The sequence below is a fragment of the Aotus nancymaae genome, unplaced genomic scaffold (assembly GCF_030222135.1).
Source record: "Aotus nancymaae isolate 86718 unplaced genomic scaffold, 86718_ANA_hifiasm-v0.15.2.pri h1tg000001l, whole genome shotgun sequence".
Taxonomy (NCBI): Eukaryota; Metazoa; Chordata; class Mammalia; order Primates; family Aotidae; genus Aotus; species Aotus nancymaae.
The window spans coordinates 7,317,490-7,324,128 of NW_026988412.1; the positions used below are offsets into that span (position 1 = coordinate 7,317,490).

At 47.5% G+C, this 6,639-nt stretch overlaps 1 pseudogene; it reads right to left on the bottom strand.

Annotated features, from left to right (window-relative positions):
- Positions 1-4,698: 4,698 nt before the first annotated feature.
- On the bottom strand, positions 4,699-4,856 carry LOC135276246 (U4 spliceosomal RNA; annotated as a pseudogene).
- Between the last annotated feature and the right edge of the window lie 1,783 nt (positions 4,857-6,639).

Genomic DNA, 6,639 nt, shown 5'->3' on the forward strand with positions numbered 1-6,639 from the left:
GGTTTAAGCTATTCTCCTGCCTCAGCCTCCCATGTAACTCAGATTACAGGCATCCACCACCACCATAAAAGTTAGCTTGGCTAACTTTTATATTTTTGGTAGAGACAGAGTTTTGCCGTGTTGGTCAGGCTGGTCTTGAACTCCTGACCACAAGTGATCTGCCTGCCTCAGTCTCCCAAAGTGCAGGGATTACAGGTGTGCAGGTATGAGCCACCATGCCCAAACTTTTTTTTTTTTTTTTTTTTTTGAGACAGGGTCTCTTTCTGTCACCCACTCTGGAGTACAGTGATGCAGTCTCAGCTTACTGCAACCTCTGCCTCCCAGGGTCAAGAGATCCTCCCACCTCAGCCTCCTGAGTGGCTAAGACTACAGGTGTGCGCCACTAGGTCCAGTTAATTTTAGATTTTTTGTAGAGACGGGATTTCACTGTTACCCAGGCTGGTCTCGAAGTCCTGAGTGTAAGGCCAGTTGCCTCGCCGGGAGCACGGACGCACAACCCCCAGCTTTTTTTCAAAAGCTCGGACAAGCCCGGATGAGCTCAGGCAAGCTCAGACATGCTCAGGCTTGTTCCCTTTTCCCATGCTCGCACAGCCTGACCTTCCCTTAAAAGAGCCCAGTATGGCCGGGCGCGGTGGCTCAAGCCTGTAATCCCAGCACTTTGGGAGGCCGAGGCGGGTGGATCACGAGGTCAAGAGATCGAGACCATCCTGGTCAACATGGTGAAACCCCGTCTCTACTAATGCAAAAAATTAGCTGGGCATGGTGGCGCATGCCTGTAATCCCAGCTACTCAGGAGGCTGAGGCAGGAGAATTGCCTGAACCCAGGAGGCAGAGGTGCGGTGAGCCGAGATCGCGCCATTGCACTCCAGCCTGGGTAACGAGAGCGAAACTCCGTCTCAAAAAAAAAAAAAAAAAAGAGCCCAGTATGCAAACAAGGTGGTGTAACCCTGGCCTCTTGCTAACCAATAGCAGCTGAGTCTTAACAACCAATAGCAGCCGAGTAATTCCAACCAACAACAAGCCAAGTCCTAGGTAAAGGCTTGTAACTTACCCAATAGCAGTCCTGCTCTCCCACAACCAATCCAACTCCCTCACTCCGTATAAAACCCCATGTCTGAGCGGAGTCCATGCGACTTCTCCGGCCCCTCCTGTCGGACTGCAGAACCTCACCTGGGAGCCTAAATAAATTCCTTTGCATTGGATTATTTTCGTGCTGGCCTCAGTTTCTTCGTTTTATCCTCAGCGAGAACAGACCTTACACTGAGCTTAAGTGATCCTCCCACATTGGCCTCCCAAAGTGCTGGGATTACGGAGTGAGCCACTGTGCCTAGCCCCTTTCTTTCTTTCCTTTCTTCCTCCTTCCTTCTCTCTTTCACCGTTTCTCAGAAGTGGGTGGTTCAAGGACTTTCCCTGACTTGGGAAGAGCACTCCAGAGCCCAGGCTGGCTGGGGAGGCAGGCAGGCCAGGGTGAGCCACAAGGCTGCAGCCCGACCAGCACTCACGCAGGGCTGCCTCCAGGAACCCTCTCCACACACAGGGCCTGGGCTCCTTGCTGCTGAGCAAAGTCTATTAATATCAAAGTAATGAGGTAACTACTGTGATTTAGAAAATTTACTAGTGAAGGCTTTTGAGGGAATTTCAGAGCAGAGAAGAGGGTAAGTGAAGCATCTGTGAAGAAAGGGATGCAGGGCTGTCAGGGATGAATCCTGAGGGTGGGTGAGCTCTGGCCTGCGTGGGGAAGGGTGTGGGTGCTTGGAGGGGACTGTGACAGTGTCATGCGTATGCACGGGACTTTTGGAGGGGCGTGTGTGTGTGTGTGTGTGTGTGTGTGTGTGTGTGTGTGTGTAACCAGGGGGTAGGATTTTCAGGACCTAGGAGCACCTTGACTTTGGCTGGTGCAAAACAGCAGATTCCAGGGTGAAGAACAAACCCCGGAGCCAGAGGCAGCCCCTTTTCACAATCCCAGGCTCTGACAGTCCTTGACTGATCTCCACCCGTAAAATTCCCCCAGCCCTGAGGCCACCAGCCTGGAGAAGTGTTAGATGAGAAAAGACCTCTCTGCATGAGGGAAACCGGGAAGAGCTCAGAAGCAGAGGTTGTCAAGCTGTGACTCTTGGACTGACGGCGTGGTCATGTTGGGTACAATGAGCTCTAAATTTCTCTTCAAGGAATCAGCATGTCAGTATGTTCGGTTCTTTGTCCTCCATTTTAAAGTTTGACTTCCCTGTAGTTTCCGTAAACAACCGTTTCCACCAGTTCTAATCACATCCGTTCCCCTGGTCCCCTGCTCCATCCTAACTCATCCCGGTCACCAGTTCTAATCACATCCATTCCCCTGGTCCCCTGCTCCATCCTAACTCATCCCGGTCACCAGTTCTAATCACATCTGTTCCCCTGGTCCCCTGCTCCATCCTAACTCATCCTGGTCACCTGTTTTGACCTGAGTCACCCCTGCTTACCTTCTCTGACCTGTCCTGTAACCATCCTTCCTGCCAAACTACCCACCCCGCCACTCAGGCTTCTACGGAACCCTGCTCTCTTTAAAATAGCCAATCAGAATTAGCCTAGACTGTGCAGTCTAAGCCTAGCCGATAGGGGACCAACACAGCAGTAGAGGCGACCTCCATCAGGAATAAGAACCCTCTCTCCTTCCTTGTCCAGGTGTGTGCGTGCCGTTGTTCCATCTGTGAGCTGCGTCCTTCTATAGAAGGAAATCGCCTTGTTGAGGAAATTTGTATTCGAGTGCTACTTCTGCGGCACCGAAACTTTACATGTAACAGTCATCGCCTGGGAACTTGCTAACAATGCACATTCTCAGGCTGCTGCAGAGCCACTGAATCAGTAACTCTGGGGTGGGGACTGGAGATCTGCTGTCGTCATTGTTGTTTTTGAGACTGAGTCTTGCACCATTGCCCAGGCTGGAGTGCAATGGCCATGATCTCTGCTCACTGTAACCTCTGCCTCCCAGGTTCAAGCCATTCTCCTGTCTCAGCCTCCTGAGTAGCTGGGATGACAGGTTCAGGCCACCACATCCAACCTGACAATCTGTTTTAAGGAGCCCTTAATAGAGGCATGAAATGATAGGAAAGTCCAGGCCTGGGAAATGGAGGCTGAAGACGGCTGTGAGAGGCTTTAGGAGGTTGAATCTGTAGGAATTGGAACCAGGGCGGCTGTGGAAGACAGTATGGCAGTAATAACAGTAGGAGTAATAATAACTTGAACATGTATTGTGCACGTTCTGTGCTCTTATTTCATCCTCACAACAAGCCTAAGAGGCAGCTACTATGCTGATCCCAATTCTTCACATAGGAAGCTGAAGAACAGAGAGGCTGAATGGCCAAGGACACACAGCTGGCAGCTGGTGGAGCTGGGATGCAATTTCAGTCTTCAGATGCTGGGTTTTCGCCTCTTCTCTGACACCAGGTTGCTTCTGGTAATCTGAAGAGGGTGGTTGGTGACGACAGTGAGCAGTAAGGGCTGCCAGGGGAGAAGTAACTTCCAGGGAGGCTAACACTGCTTAATTTTTTAATTTACTGAGCACTTACTATGTGCTAGGCATGATGCAAAGCATTTGCTGGTGCACGTGCTGTCACATTTATTATTATTATTATTTTTTGAGACAAGAGTCTCGCTCTGTCACCCAGGCTGGAGTGCAGTGGCATGATCTCAGCTCACTGCAACCTCTGCCTCCTGGGTTCAAGTGATTCTCCTGCCTCAGCCTCCTGAGAAGCTGGGATTACAGGCACCCATTAATTTTATATTTTTATGCCCAGCTAATTTTATATTTTTAATAGAGACATGGTTTTGCCATGTTGGCCAGGCTGTTTTAAACTCCTGACCTCAGGTGATCTGCCTGCTGCGGCTTCCCAAAGTGCTGGAACTACAGGAATTTGGAATTTGTCCGGCTTCCTGATTCTGAAGATGTGTGTCTTTCTTCTGTTCTGTCAACTGAAAGTGGCAGGCAAGGCTTTTTCCTTTTTATTTTTTTATTATTTATTGTATTTATTATTTATTGTACTATTATTTATTTTTTTTTTACTTTTATATATTGCTTGAAATGGAGTCTTGCTCTGTTGCCCAGGCTGGCATGCAGTGGCTCAATCTTGCCTCACTGCTACCTCTGCCTCCTGGGTTCGAGTGATTCTCCTTCCTCAGCCTCCCGAGTAGCTGAGATTACAGGCATGGGCCACCGTACAAGGTGAGCCACTGGGCCTGGCCTTCAGTCACATTTAAATGTCACACTGATCCTCTAGGTACTGTAATGATTCCATCTTATAAATGATCTCATTGAGGCTTAGAGAGAGAGAGAGTTGCCTGTCCAGGATCATGTAGTATTTATTATTTATTTATTTATCTGGACACAGGGTCACACTCTTGTTACCTAGGCTGGAGTGCAGTGGCGCCATCACGGCTCACGGCGCCATCACGGCTCACTGCACCCTAGATCTCCTGGGCTCAAGTGATCCTCTCACCTTGGCCTCCTGAGTAGCTGGGACTCCAGGTGCATGCCACCATGTCTGGCTAAGTTTTGATTTTTTGTAGTGGCGGGATCTCACTCACAAAGGTGAGCCACCGCGCCCGGCGGTCACATAGTCTTTCTTGTGTCAGGTGCGAATCCGCCTAGTTGTGCTAACTTTGATTGGGAGCTGGGGGTGGGAGGGATGACTCAATGGGCAATTAAATGTTTGCAAATTCATGGTTTATGAAGAGGCTTCATAAATTGCCAACGCCGATTATATTGCACATGCCGATTATACTGCAAGTCATCACGGTGGGGTATTGGAAAAGTTTTAAATTAGCCATAATCGCACCTCGGATAAACCTCATTGGCTACAATACTGCCGCTATGCAAAGATAAGTCACAGCTATTCTTAAGAGAGTGTTCTCCAGGCTTTTCATGTTCTGTCGCTGATTCTCAAAACTCTGCAAGGTCAGTGTGACCACCCTGCTCCAAATCTAAGAAAACGGAAGCTCCCAAAGGAAGGAGAACTTTCACCCTGGGTCACACAGCTTGCAAGAGGCAGAGTGGAAGTCGATTCCAGATCTGCCTGCAGGACCTCTCATCCCCTCTCTGCTTCACTTCTTGACAAAGGGTCTTCTCCACTCTGGAGGTGCCACCTGTGGGCACAAAGATCTCTGGGGAGATCTGGATTCCTGAAGACCTGCAGGGGAATTGGGAGACAGTTTTCTGACAGAACAATCCTACGTACAGATGTTAGTTTGGCACAGCTATCATATTTCTTTTAACTTCCAGGTCATAACAACTTTTAAGTGCACTATGACATAAAAAATAATATTTTTTTCCACGGAAGAATGAGGTGGGAATTCTAAACATCGGATGTTTTAAAAATGTGTTTGATTGTAGGTGTACAAGTCCGATCATGTGTGATCAGAGGACTCAGCAGCTTTCAAAACTATAGAGGCCAACGAGAACTAGCTTCACTGAGCATCGTTGAAGGTCTTCATTGGGAATTGTCCTTGTAGGTAATGAATGATGTTCACTCTTCACTACCTCACAGCCAGGGCACACTCTGTTACAAATGAGGAACCTCTTATACCTAGAATGTGAGATCTAGGGTGCCACTGGGTGGGAGTGGGAGCAACGCTGCACAACACAGATGGGACGATGATGAATTATGGCACTGACTTTGTCCGAGAGCATTCAAAATGGCACACAGCACATACTAATTAATGTTGGATTAATGAGTTTTGACTTTTTTTCACTTCCGAGATTACAGCAGATATTCTGAATGCTAATCACCTACCTTATAGAAGAAGAGAAATAAAATCACAGCACAAAACAAAACCCGACATATTTTGGAAACAGGACCCCACAATATTTGGAGTCAAATGCATCAGTCAGGATTCCCTGGGCCATGAGACCTCCAGCAGTGGAGCTCAGTGGCATGGCCTCGTGTTATTTCTGAAACAGAACAGTGGAAGCCCTTCAGTCCTCGGCCCCTAAGCATTCACGGCTTCTGACGGTGCCAACAAAGATGACCAGCTGGGAATAGAGAAGCCTGGAAGCTCATGGGGAAGATTTTGCTTTGAAAAAGGCCAGACAGAAAAGGCACCCAGAACCTGCAGAGCAGAGGCCAGGCCAGGAGAGGGCGCTGTGGGAAAAGATAAAAGCGTCCTGTGATAGGTGAGTGAAAAGGACTCCAGCATTTACCTTTTCTTCATTTCTGATAAAACAGCACAAAGGTAAAAAACGTAGTTTTGACCAAAAGCGCTGTTGACAGCCTATTAAACAAACATGAACCTACTTAATTTTCATTCTGTAAATGGTAGATATTGTCATTATTCTTAGGGTAATAAATCATTTCTCTGATTTGTTTTTTGTAAAATTCAATATTCACAATAAAGTTCTGAACCATGCATTGTTCTAAATAATTTCATATTTATGGTAACAAGTGTACCTCTATAGGAAGTTTTGTATTTATAGTATTTGTATTTATGGTATTTGAATTTTGTATTTATGGTAACAAGTATACCTCTATAAGAGTATACTCACACCAAGGCTAGTTATCCACAACAAAATGGCAAGGGAACAAATTCCCAGGGAAGCAGCAATTATAAGCATCCAGGGAATTTCAGAAAAGCCAGGCCCAGGATACAAACTTTCAGGCAGGACATCGA